Here is a 27,825-nt window from a genome sequence, read left to right on the forward strand (position 1 = left end):
GGATATCAGCATTTCCATCAATTCTTTATCAAGTGTCATAAACCTATATCTTATTTTTCTTCTTATTTTTCATCATTTCAATCGATTTTGCGTTGCTGTTAATAGGAGAAATTGTTTTTTAAAATACCTTTATTAATTATACAGAAAACGATGATACTTTGTCTGACAATCGGAGAAAAGAATTATCGTAGAGCCGAGCATACCTCCAACAAATCGAAGTTGCGTAAGTGGCATGAAGACCACGGTTAAATGAGCTCAAGGAGCGACGATCAATGATTTCATGTGATCGAGGGGATTCCAAAAATAGAAAGACACTGTTACGCACGACCTCTGATAGAATATAAGAGCGCAACAGCGAAACCAACCAAGTCGGATCTTCCATATTCGCATTTCTAGTTTCAAGTAGCGATAAAAGTAATCTCGCTTTATCAGACGATACGCTCGCATTTTTAATGTGAATTAAAAACATTTACGTTTCGGCGTTTACTTTGTTTGTCGAGCCTATTTTGTGTTTCGTTCAACACACATTCGCACATGGATATTCTAATTTTCTCGGAACGTGCAATCTGCAAAGCCGAGAAGAATTGTGATAATAAGCTCGAATTGAGGTATGCAAATATGTTTGCGGAGATTTTAACGATTCAAAAACGTATCTGAGATATGAAACTGCAAGTCTGAGCAATAAAAGTGGCAACGCGTCCTTCTATGGCGTGCACATTGCCAAGTTTAGAGTCAATATAAATACGCATTATCCATCTAAATCCAGTCAAACCTGCTTTAATCGGCTCGTAAGAGCATGACTTTTCTCCGCAACGCTACAACGCCAACGCGGTTTTTGTCGCGTCAAATAAAATCAACTTTTTTTGTCGTATCAAACGAACGCGGTTGGATACGTGACGTTGTAATTACGTTGTTTTACAGCTTCGCTCGCGGAAGGGCACTTTTTACGCAAATTGCGCGGCCGAGAGGAAGGTTTTTCTCGGGCGCGAGTTTCTAAAACCGTACAACCGTTCCCGTAAGTGTCACTGATAATTATAACGGCCATCTTGAATTATAACGAAGCGACAAAATAAATTTAAAAAAAGGAGCACTTCGCAAATAACTTTTTTCCGATAAAATTATCGCGGCTCGACGAAGCACACTTGCCGAGTGATGAACTAAATTGATGATTTATTTAAAAAACAAACTCGTCGCCTATGTGCATTCGTGCGTGACGTCGAATACTTCTGTAGTCGAAAACTCAGCGTCTCAAGCTATTTCGGCAGAGATAATTTCTTGGATAGGATCAGAAACGTCTTCGAAATCGTACCATTTCAGCCAGTAAACACGCGATGCCGTTGAGCTATTGGCTAACGCACGCGCAACGATACTATTGTACAATTACGGTCATTGCACCGACATTTCGGCCAGTTTCGTCATTCGTACGATTTATTGCATCTTCTTTCACAAATCAATTACGGCGAACAAAAAGGATTTTTTTTTATTAGCGATTACTGGCGCGCCGTTTAAAAGAATGCTAGAAAACTCGTCACGCTTGATAAAGTCGGGACAATTTAACTTGATTAGCATGTCAGAGCCGGCGATGGGGCAAAAAAAAATAGAAAAAAAAGTCAAACCAGCTGACCGTGTTTCAAGGCACGTAGATTCTCCTTTTTTCTTTCGCCGGCTATTAAGCGCGGCACCATGGCCACTGTTAAAAATGCATGCAAGCGCAAGCCACGCTTCAGTTGTTGATGCAGCTCCAATTTTTTATTATAAAATCCTACGATATTTCACTCGGAGTCCCCCTTACCCTCTTCCCCTTCACCCGGATAAAATACAATACCACTGTGCCAAAATTCCAGCGCAAATAGTTGGCAGTGCGGCCGCGCGAGCACCATAAAAACGAGACGAGGAACGAGCGGATGGGCGACGATGAGCGGCGGTATGAAAATCGCGGCAAAACCAGCTCTCGCTCGTCGAAGCCGACCGAGTGAGCCTCTTCCCCGGCCGAATGGACGACCTAATCGAATGAGTCAGTGTGAATTCCGGTCGACTAACTTCTTGGCACTGCGCGCAAGGTGCAGCGAAAAAGCGGATCGAAGCTCGACGGACGGCCGAGCCAGGCATTCCAGCGGCGGTTGATCGCGAAAAATGCGAAGGCAAGCTTTTCGAGAAGCACCCCTCCGCCCGCCGACCGTGCATCCTCCTCCGGAGGCGAGCGTTAAGCGTCGCTCACAACCGCACCGGAACGAACCGAAATAGAAAGACGCTCGTATCGAAACGGACATGGTTTTCCAAGATCTACATCTGGACCTCGACGTTTACGCGGAACTCGTAAATAAACGTTATTCACTCTGTTGCGACGTCTCGAGGGATGTTCATGGCTCCTCTTTCACGGTGGAAAATGAAAATCTTTTGGACGGATATCGCTTCCGCAAACAGTCAATTTTCTATATGTGATGATTTATGAGAGAAAGAGAGAGAGAGAGACATACGTTTATTATTCTGCATGACGTAATATTGATTGATTCAAGAGCATCATTCAAATTCGCTGCTGTTGGGATAACTTGGGGATACAGGGAACTCCACTTCTCGCTGGAGAACTTGGCGTCGGGAATTTCACGGAACTTCGCTGTTTGCTTGATAAAAGCCGGATTACTTTTGCGACACCGAGGCTTTCGCGGATCGAGGGCGGCGGATCGTCGGTTTCTTTTTTCGGGGAGAGTAAATCTATAAACGCGCACACGAGCGAGGCAGAGCCGATAGAAAGACGGATGGGACTTAAGTGAAGAGTAGCCTCGCTGCCGGATAATGGTCAGGGGTTCTCATTCCCGGCTCGTAATTCAGAGTGTTTGTTCCGCTCTTGGCAGCCCGACCGCGCATCGACACGCACAGGGGCACGCACGTGCACGCGTAGGATGTGCACGTGTGCACATTCGCGTCCCAGTATATATATGTACATATGTAATATATATGTTTCATCGGTAACTCGCTATCTCGTCCTAACTCATTATCTCACGTTAGATCGCCTCGTCGCTCCTTCTCTCTCGGCACTGCCGCTCCTCTCTCTCTCTCTTTCTCTTCCCATTCTTACTCGACACAGAATGAGACACGCGAAGAGGTTCTCAGTCTAGTCCGAGTGCCGAGGATTCTCACGAATGATGGTGCTCATCGAAATCTCTCCAACTTGAACATTCCCTATCGAGTTCTGAAGAGACGAACGAAAGCTAAATCTGCTAAATTTGCTTGGATTATTTTCTAGTAAAAATTCTTCCACAATTTATTTCGTTCGGTTCACATTCTCCACACGTAGTTCAAAAAATTAATATGTAGTTCTTAAAAAATTATCTGATATGTTCTCCATTTTTAAAATCATGATCAATGCAATATAATGCCAGAGTTCTATTACAGCAATTTAGCGAAATCAGGATTGAAAATAAAGCATGACAATTTTTGAGACATACTTATAAGTTTTAGTTTCTCTTTGTTGAATTACTACAAAGATACCCTAAATTTTTCTGGACAAGATCGTTACTGCGCATCGTATCTCGCACGATAATTTCGCAAAACGATAGCGAGCGTGCACTCGATTGTTAATTACAAATAATATCTCATCAATGAGCACACATAAGCGCGCGCAATCGCTATAAATTATCGGAGAGTCATGAGTTATAAGGTCGTAACCCGGTTTCACGCTCGTTACGAGACGTTCATTAGAAAAGTCGAAAGCGGCACGTACTCCGATTGAGAACCCCGAAGACCCCCTGCTCCTCTCCACCCATCGGCGGACCGATATAATTAGCGTGTTTAACTCTGATTTATAATGACGCTGGAAACGCCTACTGTCCATGAGCCGTATCAAGCATAGAATCCACCGCACGTATACAGTGTGTTCCAAATACACTCGCGCGCTCTATCATCATTGTATACACAAACGGTTCAAAATCGTCAGTACAAAAGCAAATTCGCAAACAAAGCGATACTCGAATGGAGCATGCGAGCACTCGATATATCTAAAAATAATTGCTAGAAATAAAATTAGAAAATAACACGAAAAAAAATTTTTAATTAAATTTTTGCCAGCAAAAAGAAACCAATTTACATTTTCCTATGCGCTATAACCAACAAAATAATAACGGTTGAAATGGAACACCTAGTATGCGCATAGTGCGCGCCATTCGACTAATTCATAATTATCGCTTCCAATTAGAGGGATAAGCGGACGTGCACACACACGAGTCCTTGCGCGCACTCGCGCACCTGTTTGTTCACGCGTCGTGTGGTATCGCTCTTCTCTCGAAAGTCTCGCGCAAATAGTTACCCAACTAATCGCTACTCGGGGATTCCACCCGTTACAACGCCGCATGACACTGTGTCGAGCAGATGGACGCAATTATGTAGCTCGCGAGCGGCGACCACTTCGCTAATTTTAGCTCAAAATAATCGCCGCGCTGAACGGGTACCCTCCGGTACTCCCGCGTACGTAAATCAATTTGCAAATGTGGAACCTCCCTAAGGTTTTTATCGTGAACTTTTGCGTCGCGCTGCACGTAACTGTTTAAAAAGTTTATTGCCTCGCGATAAGCCCTATGGCTCGACAAATTTTGAAAATTGTTTTATGAGAGTTAATTTTGCGTATCTTTTTATAGCGAGTCTAATTGATTCAATTCCCATCGCGTCGAATTATATTGTAAATACGTCTCGCGAATGTTGAACACGGAATTTGCGGTGAAACGCATTCATCGTTCACGGGCGTTAAAGCGAGTCATATTTCGAGTGGTATTCCCACGATTGAACTCCTCCAATGCGCTGTGCCTTCCGACTTTCCACGACTTGGCGATTATTATGAAGCGAAAGTAGTTCTATAGAAGTTCCGGTGAAGTACAGTTAGGCCACTCGACGAACGAGTCTTATGCTTGAAAAGATTGAAATACAATCCGTCCGTGACGCATTTAAAAGTTGGATGAGCGCAACGTTCACGTACGAGTCGACGCTCGACGTTCTTTCTTCCAAATGTTATATACTATTCTCGAAGAGTTTATATAAAACATTCCAAACTCGCGTTAATCATACGATATGATGTAATCGACGTTCAATATCAATATACCATGTACCGTTAATAAAGTCTTGAATTGAAATTCCGTTCCATTAAAATCTACTAAAAGAAAAAGAAAAGCCAGTCATGCATGTCTTTAATAACTCATAATTTACAAGAAAGAAGTTAATCTAACTTCCACTCACTAATAATATAAAAACTATTAGACCTTTCACATTTTCTTCGAGGAAAATTCGAGGATAATAAATCGATTAGACAATCTCCTTACATTAAATATTAACGAAACTTTATACATGCCATATTATATCACAGATTTCGAGATCTCACAGTAAAAGAGAAATTGTTTGAGATCAAATTGAGTAAGGTGAATTGACGACTGATCATACAAGTCATCCAAAATGATCTTTATGATTAGCAGTTGATTAGCGGACACGCATGATGTGGGCCGATGATTGTGGCGTCTATCTATTCTTACTACCTTTCATGAGTCAATACGAGAGAGCGATGACCCCGCGGAAGTCGTTTCAATGGCTATGCCTGCCTCTTGTCATTCCTCTCTATTCCCTTTCCCCGTTTCTCTGTCTCTTTCGTCCTCGTTTAGCCGCGCGCTCCGTATTCGACTTCTTAATACGACAGCTGAAAGTCTCTCAGCTCGTCGACGATTTACGAGCTGCTCGTAATTTATCGTTTTCTCCCACCCTCCCTCGTGCAGTCGAGAATGCCCGGCTGTTTACCTAATTGTGGCCGTAATGCGGAAACAACCGAGCGACTGACAAAGTCGTCGTCGATTCTCTCACTCGTTCGCCACTCACTCGCTCTTTCTCTCTCCCTCTCTCTCCTCACCGATCAATTATTTCACCCGTTACAAATTGCCGAGCGACGTCGCGCAATTAGCGCGGACGAATAAACAAATCGCGCACGAGCGCGCCCGCGATTACGGCGGCCACGCGAGCGCGGAGCTGCTTTATAAACCTAATCGTCGCTATTAGCTCTTTTTGCCTTCCTCATACTGGGATTAACGGAGTTACGTCGATGATCGTTTAACGGCGGCACGTTCCGGCCCATTAAAGGCGCGCTCTTTGATAGCCTTTACATTCTTTTTAATATGCTTAAGTGCGCGCGAAATTCCGCGAAGGAAAGTTCGAATCAGGTTTCACATTCTTTCTCGCAGGAGAAAAGATTTAGGCTTGCTGTATAATTTATTGGAAGTTTAGATTTTATTTAGGACCATAATCGGTTTATGGCCATCTAGACCTTTCGTCTATTTTATTTAGCGCTAAATATCTGGCCTCGCACGGAACCCTCTCATTATACCGTACAAGCGAAATTGATGGTTATATGAGCGCGCCGAGTGCTAAAAAAAAGAACATATTATTGATTCGAGAGACACTGTCGTCATTATCCGCAGCTGAAAGTACACGCGAAAGTACACACTAATAGCCCGTTTGCGATAATTCCGAGCGAGACACAAGCGGCTACCGCGCGTTGGGGCCAGATAGAGGCAGATATGTGAAAGGAGATTGAGAAGTGATTGATGAAACGACTTGATCGCGCCTCCGTAATCGTTCGATACGAGTGCCATAATGGATAACGTGAATGTACTGTGTACGTGGCAAAGATATTAACGAGGATCTCGAAACGCGAGATCGAATAAGAGAAGCACCTCGGCCATTAAGACACAGAAGACAACCTATTCTTACCTAATTGTCCACAACGACTATACGAAGGATGAACGAAACCTTAATGGTATAAGAACGATGATTGATTCCGGTGATCTAAAGGTGAAGACTCGATCTCCGCAGAACGTCTAAATCAACGAGACTCCAATTTGTGGAGCTCGGACATCTATGAATCACTCCGAGTTTTGAGATACCTGTATTTCCAAAGAAGAAACGCAAACCGGAAGATACCCAGCACGGTTAAACGTTTGTTTGCAATGCGCATGCAAACGAACTCCTCTTGGTCGTCTTCCGCATTTCTTGAATCGTTGTCTTACTCCAAGAGCTTCGTCTCGCTTTGCACGTTCGTGTCACACGCTGATGCGAATTAAATGACAATTGCAATCAAACGTGAAATAATTCTTCCGATTACAAGGAAAAGAACTTTCCATTTCGCATGACAGCAAGCTAGTTGCAAGCTAGCGAGTTGCGAAATCGCGCGAGGAAATCTTCACGTCGCGCCGCGATGTTATCAGCGCAAATGTCGCGAAAGGTGCGATAAATTTACACGATGTATAAATGCGTTACGACGACGTCGCGATGGATGGACAGTTGCTTCGCATCGGTGAAGCTAAGCAGATAACCATGATTGACTTCTCGAAACACTTTACGCGACGACCGAGAAATCCGATAAGCCCGCGATTCCTCTTACTCGAAGCGTATTACTAGCGCTGATGCTGATTTGCGTTTTTTCGGCAATATTAACCATTATCTGCGCATTATCACGCCCGGTGAACGCAAACAGTCTCGTATAATGTAATTTGAATATACTGTGTAAAATCAAGCCGAGCTGCTAATCAGCACGCACAAGCGCGAAAAAAATATTTGTCAATACAATATTGTGTTACAGATAATGTATCACGCACACGCGATAAAATAATGTTTAACTGCTAGAGAATGGATTCTTGGAATTTTTGAATATCTAATTAGATCATGTAATAAAAAAATATTAATTGCAATTTATCTCAAGAGTAAAAACAGAATAGAGAAAAACTGGACGTTTTAATTATCGAACAATAGTTATTTATCAGGATTATTTGTACATAAATATTACGTGCACATAACTTTATAATATACCACGGTATAAACTGATAATTTACAATTTCCGCTAAACACAGGCTGCTGTAATCGAACCGTCTAGCGCGCGTTAATGATTCAATTAATAATAAAATACTGCATAAATATTTGTCCTCGTTACGGCGCAACTCGGTGACTCAAAGAGCGTTGCTGCTTTCACAGTTGCGTCCTCATTAAATTTTCGCGTTGAAAAGAACGCCATCAGCAGCAGGATCAACAATTCTATTTTAATGTTTAAACCATCGTTTGAAAAAAATTACAATTACTACACCGTCACTCAGATTAATGTAGAGATATTAAATATTTAACTAAAAAAGGATCCTTATTACACTTGTAGACATAAAATCTTTTTTAATGCACAAGTTGTCATTTCGTTATTAACAATCTTCCAAATTAATGCTGCCGCTTAGAAGATCAATAACGCTGCTTTAAGTATAATGTTACAAGCGCGAAAGGGATAGTCAATTAAGATTGGCCGATAAATCACTTGATGCGATTTTGAAACATTAATATTGCGTACATAAGTAAAACGCGCTATCGCGCTTAATTCGACGCTTTCGATCTTGCGACGTGTCCACGCCGAGGGAGATAATAACCGACTGGGCGTGATACCATCTCGCACTTTCGACAAAGCATGATCGATCATCGACTTTTAAGTCCCGCGCCGATAAATCGCCGCGTGCGGAACGTGCATTATCGCGCGGTGCTCGTACACGTTATCGCTCGTAAATACATACGAGCGTGAATGTCGGCCCAAATGTGGCGGATCAAAATGGATCACGTTACATTGCATAGAGCGTGATGAATTAACGACCAGCGCTATCTCCATGATTAGCTCCGTTAAGTTATTATACATCTGCGCGGCTTTCACGGGAAACGAGTAATGTATAAATGAGTCTTAAACAAAGTCAAAAATGTAACAGAATTTTAATGGGATAAATATAACAAAATAAAACAATATAATAAAACTATAATAAAATATACAAAAATATAAAAAGTAACAGCTATTTCGATGTCGTTTGTGGCTTAAATTTATTGTTTCAAATAATGCAACAAGCTTTGTGTTGAAATCCTTGTAACATTAATCTCAATGAATTGATGATTCACTGAATAAATTAATTAAATAAATCAGTGAATTTTACAGTTCGCGAAAGCGAGAGATTTTCATTTGCCCGAGTGTCAGTAGACATTGAACAAATGAAAACAAATCGAGAAATAACATCAGAGATCGGAAAGTAATGGACGTTATCTGGATTGATTATGTCTGCGCAGAGTGCACGTGCTAAAAGATAGTTTACATAGTTTGCTCGTGAATGTAAAGCCGTTTATGTACGCAGATATTCAACGTCGATACGCGTATATGTATGCTCGCGACTAAACGTGTTCGTTTTCAGCGAAGCCGCGGGTTTTTGCACGTTGCGCCGTGATTGACAGTCGCGGTCATACCACACTATGCACACAGTTCATCGCGATTACGCGCGCCGAGAAATAAATTATGCGCATATCTAGCGTTTAATGGATTTATTGATAGCCATGCGGGCGGCGCGATACAAAGCGAGCTCTCATCCGTCCATCCGCCGCGATTAAATTATCGAAAACCCCCGAAAGAGCGCCGTCTAATTTGTTTTTTAATTCTGCTCGACGAAAAATCAATTCAAACTTAATCAAGGATATCGGGGAAACCTCGTCGGGCGTTATTAATGCCGTTGCGAATGAGCGTCGACATCGTTCTCCTGTCACATGAGCTCGTGGAACATCGATCACCGATCCCGGTCGCAAGCCCGCTAAGTCGCTCGAATCGCGATGATGCGGTAACAAAGATTGATACGGTGAGATTACGCGACCATTCCGCTTCGGATAATTTAATCAGACGGTTCGGCTCCATTCGCGCGAGTTAAATCGGCTCGTCGAAAAATTTATCGCCACCGAAACGGCTTTGGGTACAACTGACAACCTTCTCTCCATCTCTCTCTCTCTCCCTTCTCGTTCAGTCCCAATTCCGGTAGTCTGACACTAATTGGCGCAGGTACGAGCTACCGTTCGACTATATCCATTACGGTGGGCGTAGATATATGTGGACATTTACCGTTAGCTGGTAATACGCGCGGAGGATTCGACAGAATAGCTATTTCGTTGGGGCAGCATGGGGTGAGATTGAGAGGATGGTGTCCCCTATTATCTCCTTTACTCGTGGGGAAAATCCCCTTCCCGCTCTATCGCCATTCTCGAACTCTCATTTGATTCTCCCTGAAATTACCCCAGGAATTTCGTAGCTCGCTCTAGTGCAACCTGGAACTTGGTTCCTCAACATTCCTCCTCTCGCGACTCGATGTCATCCCCATCACCGATTGGTAAGCATATATCAGGTTTTTCTGAAAATAAGCTTCCCATGCGGCCCGCGCAAAAGAAATATTTGCCTGAATATTTCATGGGAATGTTTGTCTGAACGTGCCTCGAATAATCGTATCGCGATGCGAGGCTTCTAGAGAAAGTTTGTTAATTAAATGTTCACCTCTACGTCAGGTTAAAGAGATCTTATGCACAGCGTATTCTGTGTAAATAGCTCAAATTGAATTCGAGTAACCGATCCTCCGTAACTTAACATAAACTCGAAGGTAGCCTTATCTCCTGTAAAAGCAATTTCGGAAATTGGAGCTCTGAATCTCCTCGACTTATCGTTGAGAGCGTAATTAAGAGGAGCAGCGTGAAGGATGAAGAATAAAGTGAAAATATTTCCAGCTATTTTCCGTCGGAGTATCAGCTGTCCTTTGGCGCTTTGAAACTTGATTTCATCGATAAACAGCTAAATTCTATTTCTCTAGATAATGTTTGGGTTTGCCACGAGATAGAAGAAAAACTAGAGAATCTGTTTACGAACGTAACATGAAAACGGTCTACGGATTGTGCAGATTACGCGCGAAAGACGATTTGCATGCTCTACATGCGAAGTGCACGTTTAACGTCGACTGGTAATGCGCGCATAATGCGCGCGGGGAAGACGGAAACTGCGACAGAATAACTATTTCAACGGATGAACGAGCATGTGTGCTTATAAGGACGCTGTAGTCAGCTATACGCGGCGGAACAAGCCGTTTCTGCAGCCATGCGCATATCGCACGATAACATTCATGAAAGTAAATCCGCATCCACTCGTATTTCGTCAGAGAGAAAAATGACTCCTCTATGGAGACCCGTTTCCGGCGTTTATTCTTATTTGCTGCGCGATCCAATTTGCCCGCGCGATGACTTATGATTTCCGGCGATCTATTCGACGCGCTTCGGAAATGTCTAAGAAAATCAAATACAGATCGGAAATGCGAAACGTTGCAAGCGATAAAGGCGTCCTTCACTATCTCACGCTTTCCTAACAGCATGCGAAAACTGTTATTTTATTTCTACTTTATATTACTTTTAGTACGATACTATCCTTTCATAAATGTAATATTATATAATTTTGCTAAACAAAGTTTTAATCTATTTTAAACTAAGATTGTTTGTAGCACTTACCACCAGTACTGTATTTGCAGTCTACAATTGCTGCTATCGAGATAAATCCCACGGAAACGCTTACAAACCTGAAAACAGAAAATATAAAAATCAATAAAGTATCATAAATAAACCAATATTCCTTTATAATAGTTTATCAAATATACATAAATTGAATAATATATGCCTATGCCCATTATTTTCACACTGAGGTGAGTAATCGCGCAATTACCATACTGAATAAACAATTTTATCGCGCAAACCGTTTTTGTGATCAGATGTTCCATAATATTCAGCTCAAGTGGAAAAAAGGAGAGATCGCATAACCCATAAAAATTTATAATAATCATATAAAACGTAATATTATTGTAGCATCTAAAACGGCATTATTCCGACAATTTAAACAATTTAACTCTGCAGATTCCACATACCTTTATCCTTATAATTTTTATGCAAAATTTTATATCTGGCGATATCTATCAATTTAACCAACTAATATTCTGCAAAAGAATTTTTGAAAAATTTTGTAATTTATGGAAGAACGACCTCTCCGTTTCAAAAAATAAAATAAAAATTGATAAATGCTTTTCGCGTGTTTAATTAGTAGCGGAAATTTATATGGTTATGTGGAAATTTATATGTAATGCGTTTGTACACAGTGCGTGGCAGTCGTAGGGTTGAAAGAGTTAATTGCAACCAGGAGGAAAAGATTGTAATACATGCTTCAGTTATTTTCTCTTCTCGCTCGAACGTGGTGGGCGTCGACACGGCTATCAGAACTCAGGAGTTCACGTAAATACCTGTATTAGAGGTCGATAGATAATAACGTACAACATAACGATATCTCCCGACGATTATAGCGAACGTAAGAAAACGGTACAGTCGGACTGGCAAGTTTCTTTCGACTGTACAAGGAATCCCGGATCGGTTCCTTTGGAAAAGGTATTCCGGTCGACTGGGTGACGTCAACCTGACCACCAACGATACATCGAATATCTTTTCTCCACGTTACGTTCGACGTTTCTGTTGCGACAGTTTTTGTGTTACGAGCAGCGCGTTTTATGCTTATCTTTACGAGCTTTCAACCCATGTAAGGGTGCTTGGAGGTAGGTATGCTAACTTTTTCCAGTGAACAGCACAAAGGAACAAAAATTTCACGCAAACGTTAACGCCTTAATTTCTTCTCTTTATACATGCATCTTTCCTTTTGAGAAAATATAAAACACGTCACGCTGTATGTGTTTTAGATTATATCACACGCGTGTAATTTGTACAGAAATTTTACACAATGCAAAATTTTACACAATGCAAAATTCATAATAAATGCATAGTTTATTACGTGGATAATTGTATCCACACCCAGGCACTTCAATACTGCGTGCGTGATACTGCGTCAATGCTGCGGAACGAAGTCGAGTAAGCCAGTCGGACATCCTCGTTCGATACTGGACGAGACGGAAAAATAAACGTCGGGCCGAAAATCAATGTGGACAAGCGCTACTACATAACTGTGGACGTTTTCCTAGGAAGCCGACAGCGACCACGATAAATATCCAACGCAGTAAAACCAGGCGTTAATGCACGCCCGTCCGCCGATTTGTTTAATCCGGTCGATATTTCGCGCGGGGCTCCTGTAATCCGTGATCCCGATGCGATTTGGCAATCCCGTCACCGGAAATAGGCTCGTAAAAGTGTGTAACGCGATAAACCGACCGTGACGCGTTTACCGCTGCAGATATTACACTACGACGACGTTTCGATCACTCTTCGTGACGGGATTCGCACATCGGTGTATCTTTCTCTCTCTCTTCCTCTCTTTGCATGCCCGCAAGAATAACAATTTGTTGCAATTTATGAAATCTCGACATCAACATCGATCACACACGTTCCTCTTTTCCCCTGAAAATTTCTTTTTCGCCACGGCTTTAGAATCTTTTTCCCTCCATTTTTTTCTTTTGCATTGCGATGCACGAGATATATGGATCCCGACGAGAGGAAACGCGAATCGCTATGCTCATCTAATAACGAGTTTTCCGCGCGTGTTGTCATTAGGGACAACGGTAATTTGTTGTACAATGTGCCGGCATGATGCGTGACAACGCTTTTATTACTTTTCGTCGAAGACACGTCCAGCCATTTGTCCGATGCTTTTTCGTTTACCGTTATTATTACGGTCTACATCGTTGCATGTCCTCTATACCAAGTGTTAAATTGCACCTCACTTTGATAAGATAAATGTAACGATGTAACACATTTCATGCATACCAAAACGCGATCTTTACCGAAATCTGCAGAGTTTCTTTTGATTGTTAATTAAGGCCTAGCTTTTATAAATTGTTATTTAACACTGATTTCAACGCTGAATCGACCAGCCATATCCAAGCGTTGCACGCACGCCGAGAAAATATGAAATGACAATGAATTCCACACGTTTTCTAAGCGAACTTATCGCGCTCCAAGTAATAACGTCACTTTTTATCGCTTACGTCGGCAGTGGCTGCTCGTTTGCGGACACGCGGAAAAATCGTTAAAAGGTCGTTAAGCACGAGTTACGGTTTGGCTCGAGCTGGTCGACCACTGAAAATTGCGTTTTGCCTCGATGCGATGGAACAGAGCCCCTTGACTCCAGAATGTTACCAATCCGATCACTGACGAAAAACAACGGAAAAACGAGAAACGCAATTCCTATATGTAATATATTTTGTTTTAATTTAATTGCTCCATATGTATGTCAAAAGAAGTGTGACTTCTTTTAACGCTTTGACAAAAAATAAACGTTACAAAAATTTGTCATTATTGTGTCAAATGCAATATTTGTTCGATGTTCTACTAAACAAATTCAAAACGTCACTCAAAAAAGGCAAGGAAAATCAAACGTACTTCATAAAGAATTAATGTGTTTTAAATTCTTTGTGAGAGACAATGTCATATGTCTGAAAAGCAATGTTATATTTGAAAGATAATAAATTTCTATGCATACACATGCACCTTTGCTAGCTACGCTGCAAATAGACTTGAAATAGAATTTGAGACAGACACGTGTGCCCGTTGCAAGCGGCGCGTGGCCATTTTTAAGAGCAGCGGCATCACAAATGTAGACTTTGATGCACGACAAACTGCGATGGATACCGTACGCACACATAGGTATACGCGCGTGTATGTATCACGCCCACCGTGCTTTATTTTCGAATCGAGGCATGCACTCACACGCATATACACGTACGCGCACGCATGCACGCATGCATGATAGCGTGACACTTGCAATCTCGACCGCTCGCGGAAACACATGCTGGCTACGTCGAGTCAATCTGCCGAGAGCGTGGGCGATACCGCGGAAAAGTGTCAATTCGCGATTCGCGGCTTTATCTTGCCGAGCCTGGCCTCAGACACAATTGCAGTTCCTCAAATACTCAGCAAAAATAATAGCGTTCATGCATATGCACACCGTTTCGAGCACGTGACTTTTTTTAGCATCAATGCAGAAAACAAAATTCAACATGTGTTTTCTCCTATTATTTTTAAACGGTGGAATATTAAACCGGTGTCTATTGATCTTTCGTCGCGTATTTACAATACACGTCGCGCATTTTGTTAATATCACGTAGCGATATTGAATGCAATAAATAGCATCGCGAATAAATATTTCACGTGTTTGCATCACGAGTTTCTTCAGCACTTTTATTCTCTTTCCCCGTTCCAAAATTAGTAATTAATTATTGTTTGACAATTAAACTACTTGTTTTAAAACCGCGGAATATTATGAGTGTACAAAAGACAAAGAGAGTTTTCTGTGTTTACTGTATGTAGCATTTAAAATACTTCAAATATGTCGCCATACGTTTCTATAATGCATTTCTTTCTCCCCTATAAAATAACTTGGAGCCGACGAATACGTTTTCGGTTAGCTTTTACGTCATCATAAAACCGAACAGGTAGCAGCAGTAAGGAAAATCATGTAGTCCGAAGTCTCTCTTTTCCCTTTCTCTGCTTTTCCAACTTGAAAATGCATAAACCTGTGGAAAAGAATGGGACGATTTGTCCTTCGCCCTAGAGAAACTTTGAACAATAATCTGGATATTACAGACACCGTTCCTTTATCTTCGTATCAGGAGTCGGAACGAATACTTTTACAAGCGCGTCAATGCAAGTACCGATATTATGAACGCTTTCACGATACGAGAAAGACGGAAAGGAATGGTCGACACTGCCTCAAAAGGAATTCTGTCAGCGCCGACGTCTTGTTTACGCCCGTTTGACTCGTCAACTCCATTCCGGCACACTCCGATTTTATTCCTCGCGAGAAAGCACGACGGAGTATCGTGAATCGCGCACAAGAGCTCGCAACATAAAAGCGAGTTAAAGCATAAGCCGGAAATCGGTAGACATAAAATAGTCCCTCTCTCTCTTTTCACCTTTAAGCAATGTAAAAAATGAAAAAACTGAAAGCAACTTAAAATGCAATAAATGTTCGGTATGCTGTATGCTGTAATCACACCTAATGCCTCATATAATGGTAACTCTTTAAATAAGTATTTATGAATAATACGCTAATGATAATCCCGCGTCCCTTAATCGAAGGGAATCATGAATACCTACTAATAAAGTGATTGAGAAATCCAAGTCGTTAAACGTAATTACTGCTACACGGACGATTCGACACAGATGTGACTCCCGTTAATTTCTAGAAAAATATTTCTGTACCTTGAAGAAAAAAAGGAGCCAATATCCATTATCCAGCCATTAGCTTAGTAGCCATAGGCTCATATGTTCATTAGCCGTTTTATTTAATTTCGAGGCACAGCACAAGAGACACAAGGGATTTACGACCATCTGATATCTTAGAAAATATTCATAAAAGCATGTTGAACATAAAAGGACTTTCTCTCTAACGCTTTCGACGTACTTGCTCGGGTATCTCATACTAAATTATAAATTTCGACCCTTCTGCTTCCAAGATAAAAATTTAATTAGTTGACAGAAATTGAGAACAACGAATTATAAATAATTCCGATACATTCCAATGTATATGGAAAGGTATGAAGTTACGAAAAAGACAACAAACTGCGGACGGATGGAAAAATATAAAACAGAGATCTCGTTATGTTAATACGCGCAAGAATGTTCGCGATCGCCTTGAGGCGTGTAAAAGAAAAACGATCGCAAAGTGGCCTTTCTCGAAATAAGAAAAGACCGCCGCATCACCGGCGCGGCTTGTCGGACGAGCAGCACGCGTTACGACCGTCTGCTGTTTAAAGTCTCCTCCCTCGTTGCAGCATTATTATATGCTCCGATAAGTCCGGTAATGCCCTTTAATAAGTAAGTAGCTCGACCAGCTAGATACTTTGAGAAGCGCGACTTGACGACGTCGCGTAAGCCACCACGTCTATTAACAAAGTCAAAAATTTCGCTCTTCTTTCATGAATTTGTAGCTGATACTTCGAGCTTGGACACAATGAATGAGTGTCCCGAAGATCGACTAGTTGCAAGCTATTTCCGTGGAGCAGTAAATCGGATCGCTCGCACTAATGGCAGCGGGATATTTTATAACAATAATAATGATATTAATAGCCTTTCTACAGGGTAATTATCAAGTATGCATCCTCTCCCGTTGCTTTTAAGGATGTTAAAATAAGCTATTAATTGTATTATAAAGGAATATTGTTGGATATTCGTAGAAATAACTCACGGATCCTTGTTTCACAGATGCTTACGTTTTTCATTGTTCTGTTTCAGTTAAATCTACAAAATAATATTCTACGTGCTTATTTTGATATTAACACAAAAATCCACGATACATGGACGTGAATTCAATTGAATGAATGCGTCCGTTTATTGATGCATTAAATATCAATATGCAAAATGCAACATCAGAAATGTTGCATTGAAATATCGCATTGTAACATAATATGAGTTTTGAATTATTCCCGTCATTACATTCCCAATGGATTTTATCGAGTCAAATTTGCATAATTAATTACTTCACCGAGAAAATAGCCGCTAATCTCATTAAAATTCATCCAGACGAATTAAATCTCGGTCTCTACGAATTATCTAAAATTACTTGCGAAGTCGATGTTCCACATCGAACATCTATTAACGTGACCTGGAAATATGGTATAAACTCAGAAAATGCAGAAAGTTAATTTTCATTTAATATTATGACAGAGCAAACGAGTTTTGTGTTATTTCGGAAGTGCTTGTTTACGTGCGAATTGAAGCAGAGATTGCGTATTTCACATATCGAAATATGTACTGAAAAGCACGCAAACAGCAAAAATTTATTCCATGATAAATCGGAGGTGATCTTCGCTCGCTGAAAATTTGATCAAAGTTTAGACGTAACTTACGAGCTTTCAACGTTACACATATTTCAACTACATTTCCCGCTGAGTTTATCAAAGTTCACAGTTTGCACGACGTGCATTAAAATGCAAGAATAAAATTCAACCTCTTCCGAAAACCTTCCAATCTTGACGAATACGTGCATTAAGATACAAATCGGTAATTCCGAGTAAAAAAAGAAACTGTTGTGAATGTCGTTGAGCATTCTCCATAATTTTTCTGCCTCTTTCCTACGTACACTCCCTACGCCTGCTGTACCGGAAACAAAGAAAGGCGTACACGCCGGAAGTGAGGAAAGACGCGCAGAGGCGGCAACGAGGACGAGGGGAAAAGGTAAGGAAAGGGGAAAGGCGACTTTTACGGATGCGCTCGGCCGGCGTAGCTTCATTTATGGGCGATTGTTAAAGACCCTTCGGTTTACTAACGGCACTAACGGGTGTCGTGGCGCAACGAAAGAGTCGTCGTCGGCATTACAAGAGTCGCGGTCACGATACCTGGTGTGCAGGTCGATAAATAATCCTGCGGGGGTACCGCCGCCGCCACCGTTGAGTCCCGTATGCCGCATGCACACACTCTCGCGTATATGTGTGTGCGTGCGCGTGTATCCTTTGTCCCACACGGTGGTAATCCTCCTCTCTCTCTTACTCTATCTCCTCTCACGCACACACACCCTCTCTCTCTCTCTCTCTCTCTCTCTACCCGCGCACTGAGCAGAGAAGGCAAGCAGACGAAAGGAGCGATGAAGAGAGCACGAGAAGAGAGAAGCGACGCGAGCCGAACGAAAGCGGCAAGCAAAGCCGCGCACGCACACTTTATTATTTACGTATCCACATTGGCCGGCGAAGGAAGAAACGAACACACTCACGTGATCACTCGCGCGTAAGAAAAAGGAGAAGAAACGAACGATGCACCATCAACAACGCGACAACGACAACGACGACACGAACGAACACGTATGCACTCTCACTCACCGTCTCCGCGTCGATGTGCGTGCGTTCATGCGGCCACGCACTCCGCGTTCACGCATGAATGCGTACACAGAGACGGACTGCGCGCCGCAACGGGCGTGCACGAACACATACACGGATAGGGACGCACACCGGCGCGCCGGCGTGCACACATGCACACTCTCGCCTTCTCGACTGCCGGACGCGGCGGCGAGAACCGACCGACGCCGAGGCTGCGGGGCGGACGAGCGAAGCACGCGGCCGACTCGATGCACGCTCGCTCGTGAAACCCGCGTTCCGCACGATACCAGTGTTATCGCGGTGGACGGCTGCGTGACAGCGAGGGCGAACTTACTGTTTCGTGTCACGGGTACGTTCTCTTTATTTTCCTCGTTTCTTCGTTTCGAAACGAGGCGTTGCTCCGCTTCGTGTCTCGGGCAGCCACGTCGCACCGGCTTGAGCGCTTGGCGATCACTGAGCCGACGTTTGCCCCTTCCGCTGCACACAATGCTGCCATCATCACCAGCACCGCCACTCTACCGAACGACGCCGCACGGTACTACACTACTACAGCTGAGTGAACGCGCGCGATTGCTGTGATAGCCGCATTTGTCAGAATGATCCTTTGTCGAGGGAAACCTATCAGAACGATCGCGATACTGAGCTTAGTGCGCACCGAAAAATTGAAGCACGTACGAACAGCGTAGATCCCTACGCGAAACATCACGGGAATGTTAAATCGAAATGGCAACATCAGGCAGATCATTTCAAATAGCTAAGCTAAATTTGTATTGACGGAAACGTATAAAGGAATGTAAGAGGATGATGCGATAGTAATGTGATTGGAGAATATATTATGTAATTAAGGAAATAAATCGACGGATAATTTCTTTTTACAATTATTCGTTCGTTCATATATTGTATATACACCCACAGAAAAGATTTCTAGACTTAATGCTATTACTCTTTAATCTATCATAAAATAAGATCGCTATAGCGACAATCATATTTATTATTGAAAAGAAGCATATTTTAATCTTGAATAGAAAATTCGAAAATCTAGATTAAAATAATCTTGGTGCTATCTCATTAATTTTCTCAGAAGGATTTAGATAAAAATTTGTAGCAAGTTCAAAATATTCTTGATTTAAGAATATTGTGAGATCTAAAAGACATCTTTATTCTATTCTTGTAAGAGAATTTGTAGAATCTGCACAAAACGGCCAATATTTATGTGTTGCAATCGAAAATCGGGAAAGTGTTTCCGTTATTTACAATGAATAAGTGCAATACTCTACAAGAAATATTAAAAGATATGGAAATGTCTTATCTCGAATCTTATTTCTCAAGTAAGTATATTATTGTATATACTTACTTACATTTCCATATCTTTTAATATTTCTTGCATTGTAAATAACAGAAACACTTTCCCGATTTTCGATTGCAACACATAAATATTGGCCGTTTTATCCGAATAAAGGACGGCGCCGAGTCGACGAGCGACTGTGAGAAAATGATGCGTCGACATCGACAAAGCCTACTATAAAGTGGCGCTAATATCAAATTATTCTACATACAAGAATATATAAGCATAAATTTGTATATGTTACTCTTGTCTCAAGACAGTAAGACAATCTTATTTAATTCGAGAGAGAAGAATAGAAATTACTGATTTAAATTAAAAATTGTTTTATTTTCATATTTTTTATACTTGTAATACGATTAAATTAGTCAAGAATATTTTTCGTCTTGTTATCAGAAATCCTTTCTGAGGGTGTACTTTCAAAATTCGATCGATGTCATACAAATAAGACATTAATAAAAACAGAACAGTCTACGATTTTTGGGGAAAGACATCAGGCGGCCGTTTATATTTTCAAGACATTACTGGACACGCGTGCTCGTTTCGCGTGCTCATTTTACACACGTGTCTGTTGCCGCACGCGTGTTACACGACACGGGCAAACAATAAACCGCGTGTTTACGGCGCCTTAGTCTATCCATTAGTCTCCACCGAAAACTGTGAAGTGAAACGGTGACTCTGTGCCAGGAATTCGTGCGATGAATTTCGCACGAGTCCAGCCAGAAATAGCCCCGGGCAGGAACGGGAGGAAAAGACGCGTAGCTGGAGCGGATTCTCAAAAGGAATCGTTCTTGCCCGTGTGTCTATTCACTGGTGCGACTAATTGCGTGACCTTTTCAGACACCAGGCGGGCCGAGGCGGAATGCACATTCAAGAAAGACCCAGTCCCCTTGCTAGACGACACTCTGCCACTAGATCCGTCAACATTTTTGCAATTCAAAGTGCACGCGATTCAAAGTCTTGGGAAATAATGGCTCACATTTGGTCACGTTCATTTATCTAACACAAAACACGCTTGCCGTTTCCGATTCTTGTCCGGTGAGACTCTTTCTTTCGAAGTAGAGAAGAGTCTCTCTAATTGTTTTCCATGAAATTACTCGTGTTAGTTTTAAAGGATAAATCAACTCCACAAATGCACTCCCAAATAGTGAGGTTATTGTTAAATTTTCTTATGTCGAATTAATACGGAGACAGCGATTAAATACACGTGAGAGATAAGAATCTGATAATTTGACAATTACGTTATGAATAAAAACACGGGATATATTTATATTCAAGGCAAAACGTACCTTTGTCCAAATATTTAATTCCAGAATTTGGAATATAATGAAAAATTAATTACTGAATGTGATTCTGCTTTGATATTTATTCGTATTGAGGCAGTGTCGAATATTATCAGTTAGTATCAGAATAGTATCAGTTAGTATCAGAATAGTATCAGTTGATTATATTTAAATGATTACGTGTGACGATAAACATATGCCATTCTTATGACTCATGGAATACGAAATAAATTTGGATTAGACTATTTATGTTTGGGCGATACAGCCGATTATCTAGCGGATGTGGCCAACAATTTAGTCTTAATAGCCCAATGCGGATTATTGAAAATACGACCAACCGGTATGCAGGGTACCTCTTGACCCTTCTTAGAGCCAGGTACATCCGATACCTGAACGGGTCGGGTCTACACGAAACAAAGGGGCGCTGTTAGGGGGCTTAATAGCTTGTTGTAATTCGAAAGTAAAGTCGCATACAAAAGTCAACTTTCACGTTACAAATGCCATGTAGCACTTTTTTGAGTTTTTATTCTCTTTTATTTTCTCCGCTTCTTTTTCAAGAGTTCGATAAACATCGATTAATATCTTCATATTATACTTCCAATAGCATGATAAAAATGTAATGTTAAAAATAAGCGGAATCATAGTTAAAACGCAATCGTCGAATAGTAAAATTTTCATAAAATTTTTGTATGCATTTGAGCTTAGTACGCTTTTTTATGTTTTATCTGATTATCATTTCATTGTGCGTAACTTATATCACATTATTCTACATATTTTTCCCCCTACCAAAAGACACGCATCTTTCATACACAGGACAATCGTCCTTTTCATCTCTAAGCAACTGAATGACACCAATTGTTCTGACGAGTAAGTAGCACAGCTCGAGCACAATTTATTAAAGGTCGCTTCATAACGGGAGAAAGAGGGAGACAGTCGTAATGCCGCTTAATAATAATCGGCGGAAACTGCAAGAGGCCGCGCGGTCGTTTTAATAACGTTCGTAAACATCAAATTGCATGGACACGTTTTAAGGCTCTCGCTTTTACAGCCTCTTGGTCGCGCGCGAGATGTGAACCCGCGCCTATAACGCGCGTTTAAATACGAAAGGCGTATTTGACCATTAAGCGAGCTAGCGCCGCGAGTAAAGTGCGGAAAAATATGCGCGAGCGGAAGCGCGAGGGTAAAGAAATTGCACGCGAAAACCTCCGAGCGTCCGTATAAACGAGCGGAAAAGTTTTACGCTCTCTCTTTCTCTCTAATTCCTCTCACTCCGCTCCCTCGACTCTCGCACGCGTACGAGCAGGAAAATGCATGTTCGCGGAAACGCGCCGCTCGGGAAAATGTGAAAGTTCGTAGTTGGCGCACGTATCCGAAGCTTGAAAAATACGTGGATCCCGACGTTGCCAGCAAAGCGAGCTCCTCGACGACGTCGTTCGCGGGGAAATGAGCACGTCGTGGGCGACGGTCACTTCTCCAAGTGTGTTTCACTTTGCACCGCGTTGCACTTTTAACGAAGCATTTGTCACAATTCGCCAGGAATTCCGCTGCGTTTCTCTCCTTCGTCCCACTCATATTTAACGTGTACCATCACAGGATTTTATCATCGCGATAGTCCACCGTTGTTACTTCAATCAACATCTATCAACATACATCGAATTTAATGTTGCAATATATAAGTTTTAAATAGTAATGTAACGATTTTCTTCCATCGGTTGAGTAAAAAGTTCTTAATAATTTAAATACAAATTAATAATTTAAATTAAAATAATCTCCATGTGAGTACCATGTTCTCACGTTGACAACCCGATGCTGCTTCTTTTTGCATTTAGTTACGCGCACATTGCCTCCTCATGAAGTATCGTTAATACACTAAAAGGCCGCAGGTTGTCACGACGTGAAACGTACGATGGGTCGTTTCGTCCCCGTGAATCGTTCTCCGGGTCGAGGCGAGGAGAACGGCGCACAAAAGAGATTCCGCATTGACACGAATTCACCGGCGACCCTCGACAATTACACATTAGACCTATATAGAACACCTGGCGGATCGATGCCGAGGGCGAGGGACCCTTCTTCGCCACGCTTCGCCCTCGGTATTCATCGAGGGCGAATAAATTCGGAGCGACGACGGATCCACGACCCGAGATCTCCGAAATCTCGCGCGGCAGTCGAGATTTATTTCGGAGATTATCTCGCGCGACAGTCGCGTTTACTCATAAATTAGCTTACGTTCCGCATCTCGTAAACAGGAAAAAGGACTTCAAAACCAATCATTTGCGAAAAACATGCAGCATGAAATGAAGAGCATGCTTTCAGTAGCTAATTGACGTAAGTCGATATTTTCTGTCGATACTTTCTGCTAGTAATTTTCGTTGTACATTTTTAGCGATAATACGAATCACAAGGATAAACACTCTCTGAAAGGAGAAATCAGCAAGTACATGTTTGGCAGCGTGTTCAGATGCGACAACGTTAAGAATCCATTATCTCTCGCGGGGAGACGGAAGAGAGAGAGAGAGTGGCGACAATAAATCAATATCTAGAAAGCATTATGGACGTATCTCACATTCAACGACAATCCAGTTTATCGCTGTTCACACAGTCCACGATGTAACGTATCGCGTATCGATAATAACATCTACCGACCCGGTAATATCTACTCTGCTGCGGACTGTGTTTGCCTGGACATAGCTATCGCGCTGTGCCAACTTAATAAAGAGGAATGAGTCGGCGACGGACGATTGATTCGACTCCGTTAGCATGAAACGGCACAATATAAGAGCCGTACAATGTACAAACACTGACATTTCGTATCAGACTTATGTTAACTCGTTGATTTGTAAGTAGCTATCCGAAAAAACTAATTATGAAAATACATTTTTAACATTAAAGAAAATCGTTTAATAAAAGTGCATTACATGTGTAGCAATTATTTAAATATTTTCTAAGAATATTAATATATTTGAATTATGCTTTAAATAAATTCTTTAAGACGCATTCCAGCATAGAAAATTAAAAAAATAAGTTTTACGCTTTTCACTTTACCGACGCGCCCTTTGCACTGAAATTCTCGTTTTTCCCAAGAAGCAATCGAATTGATTGAAGAACCCGCACGCAAACAGAAGTGCGGCGTATCCGGGACGTCTTGGCGATGACTACGAGGGAAAAACGGCAAATACGGTGCGCCACGGAGAGAAGACACGTGCGTGAATCGATCTAGTGAAATGGTTCTCGCTATGCAAAATATCGGCGGCCATCAACATCGTATGAATAATGAATCACGTCGTGAGTTTCTTTCTCTCTATAATACCATCCGTAATACGCGGGCTTGCTTATTCGCATTTTACCGTCAATACGTAAGTAAACTATTGTAAGAACGTCGTTACGTGTAACATGTGCGCGGCGAATGCTCACAAAAAGCGAAGTGTAATCACCGTGCGTATGTACGCGCGTCCCCACGCGTGTTCGCCGTTGATTCTCCCATGCATTTTTCCTGCATAATTCATCGTCCGCTTTTTGCACGTGGCCGCGACTTCTCGGCCTGTCGCACGACATCGTCCGTGCATTTAAATAAAGACGCCAATGCCGACCCAACGGCGGCACGCAGTGTCGATGTATTAGCAAACTAAGCGTATGCTCGGGTATTTTGCCAATCGCCGTTTCCGCAAACAGCGCGTGGCTGCGGATTGTTTGAGAATCCCACACACGGCGCGATGAGAAGATGCGGTTTCCTCATTTACTGTATATCTCCAATATTTATTTACGAAACGAATTGCAAAGTGCGCTCGTTTACTTCTCCGAAAATATTTGTCCCCCGCATCACAGACAGAATTTCCGCGTCTCTTGGAATACCGATCGTTTATAATGTATCCAGAAGCAGCGTACGAAAGAGTAAAAGAGAGAGCCGGAGAACTGAATAAAATCTTGGCGATACGGAACGCGCGCGTTTCCCATATCAGAGATGGTTCCGTTGCTCCTCAATGGTCTCGCAAGCGAGTCGATTCTGCTCTGCTGTTACGGAAGATCTACCTTCCAGACGCGCGATCGCAAAAGACGCTCCGCTTCCCGCGAAACGTTTCCCGATACCTCGCGTCTTTTATCTGCGACGACTTCCGGTTAGAGACGCTGTCGTTTTCCGAGCTGAGAATCGCCCGTCCAAGACTTGTCGCTTAACTATTGCGCGCGCGCGCGCGACGGACAAGACAAACTTTCCCCGTGAATTCCATTTCCACGCCCGTCGGAACAAGAGAAACATTCTCCCGGTCTTCCTCCACCCTTCCGCCTCGTCAGCCTCCTCTTCTTCCTCCAACATCCGAGGAGCCATGACGAGCCGTGAACAGCTGTAAGTATATTTCTAACAGGAGACCCGCTCGGTTTCTCGTAAAGATGATCTTCCGCTCGTGTGCGCGATATTTTTGCGACCAAGAGCCACCGCCGGACTTGCTCGTAAATCGCCCTCAAGACAGTTCCGAGAAGGAAGATCGAGTGGTAGATCGTCGGTTGCACAGTCGCGACATTCGGCACGATCGCGATTTCCTACCTGGTCCGGTGGGAATGCCAATACTAATACTAATATCATTGATGTGTGTCGATACACGAGGTATCGACATGTTGACATGGCTCTGTTTCACGGATCTACGTTCTCTGCAAACGTTACTGCATCTCACCGATCGATTATATATTATCGTAATGAACACTGTGTGTAATAACATGTAGCAAGAACAGTAATTGCTAACTATTGAAAATGATAAATAGTTCATGGAAAAATTCTCCTTACTTTTAGCATATCTCCAACATTTCTTGAAAACATGTTTGCCACTTCTTATTTATACGATAAAAGTCCCGGTTAAACACAAATTAATTCCGACGACGATATTTAAAAATAAAATCAACTTTTTCCAGAACGACGTAAATATTAATTAATACTGATATAAATATTAATACTACTCGTGTACGATACAAAGTTACGATGTAACAAGCGAGCAAAGGGAACGGACGATTCCATGACGGACAGGCTTCCAATTGATCAATCGTCGAGAGGAACGCTCAAGTATAGTGATCGCGGTCGCTCGATCGCGAATGGAAGCGCGTGATCACGCTCGGCAATGATATCTCGCAGCTCGGCTGGAAAGCAGCAATGTCTGGGGTTACAACGTTTTATGTAATAGACTAGTCGCCGAGGCGATTTAATGACACGCTCCTGCATCGGCCACTGTTAACAAGGCTTACGATTTTAGCGAATGTCATGTGATCATCGATGATTGCTTCAGAGAAATCAATCCGCGTGTCGTCACGTCGCGCATGACACGACGAGAAACACGATTGGATTAGGATCGCGGCTGGACAGAAACCGTGCAGCGCGATGGTGATCGATATATTTGATTTTCTTTTTCTGCAAAGTTTCTACAAAGTTTCGCCATTACGCCGTTACGAGATTGTTTGATATTAAACTTGGGCAAACTCGAGCAAGCGCCGACTAAAACGCGGATACGCGTACTTCGTACGGAGATGTGTTTGTTCGGCTACAAAGGAGAGATTTACTAGCCATTCGATTTTTATTTATAGTGTAATATTGTTCAGAGATAAAGCCTGCGGCACAAAATACGGCTTTTTTCGAGCTTGAATTCCATTCGAGTTAATAAATTACTGGAAACGCCGCATGTTGCATTTCTAGTAGTTTACTAGGCTCGCGTGCAAATCCAGAATGAAAAAACGAGCCGTGTTTGCCGTAGGCTTCACAAAAAGATGGAACTATATTTCCATATTATAATATACATTGTGTAAGTACGCAGAGATTGAGTTTCAAAATGTTTACAATTTAGAGACGATTCTCATAAAATATTAATAAAAAAAGTAAGATTCAAATGTGTGGAAATTTATTATCTACTGATTTAAAGAGCCAGTCAATTCTAAATAAGACACATTTTGCTAGTAAATTATAAAGAAACTTATTTATTGCTCAAGTCGTTAACAACATGTAATATTCTAATAGTTCAATAGCTAACAATAGCGTGCGTACCTCATAAACAACTTAAAATAGAAAAACGAAAATGCATGCCGCAAGTTTTAGAACTAGTCGCATAATGCGATGTTTATAAAAGCACGAATAACAGTAAACATTTAGAATTAACAACCGCTTCGTTAAATCGCGTATTCAAATAAGCCATGTCAAGAATAATTTTTCAATCAAAATTAATTTCATCTTCATTATTTATACCGAATACAACACGTGTATGTGTATCTTAATCTTATGCGACACTGCCTACGTATATAACACCGAGCGCTCCCGCATATCTAGAATAAATTACAAGTGTTTATCGTCTGTAATGTTCACAATTTCCTGCACGCGCGCAACCTGCGTCAGAACATAATCGATGTATTATATTTACATTCAAAATAAACGTATTTACGAGCGCACAAATCCCGAATACAAAGCTGCACTTGCGTGTACCCTGTTGTGTGTGGTAAAAATATATCTGAAAAATATTCTGCAGCACAGAGTGCACGCGTGCTCGCGCGCACCGTTCGCTACGGGCGAAAGCGATTCTTTCAACAGCTTGCTCGTGGTGAAGCA

General features: G+C 41.9%; 1 protein-coding gene across 6 annotated transcripts in view; it reads right to left on the reverse strand.

Moving 5' to 3' along the window:
* The window catches only part of LOC105275886 (zinc finger protein 608), a 150,484-nt gene that overhangs the window by 78,770 nt on the left and 43,889 nt on the right, over positions 1-27,825 (reverse strand). For 3 of the 6 annotated variants that reach the window (XM_020030509.2, XM_026973904.1, XM_020030511.2), the window contains one exon: positions 11,341-11,408. The exons of 1 other annotated variant lie outside the window; for it this stretch is intronic. The gene's annotated coding sequence lies outside the window, so the exon portion shown is untranslated. Of the gene's footprint in view, positions 1-11,340; positions 11,409-18,155; positions 19,466-27,825 lie in introns of those variants that run through there. 2 more of the 6 variants (XM_020030510.2, XM_020030514.2) reach the window with 2 other exon arrangements.

This window comes from Ooceraea biroi, chromosome 11, assembly GCF_003672135.1.
Source record: "Ooceraea biroi isolate clonal line C1 chromosome 11, Obir_v5.4, whole genome shotgun sequence".
NCBI lineage: Eukaryota > Metazoa > Arthropoda > Insecta > Hymenoptera > Formicidae > Ooceraea > Ooceraea biroi.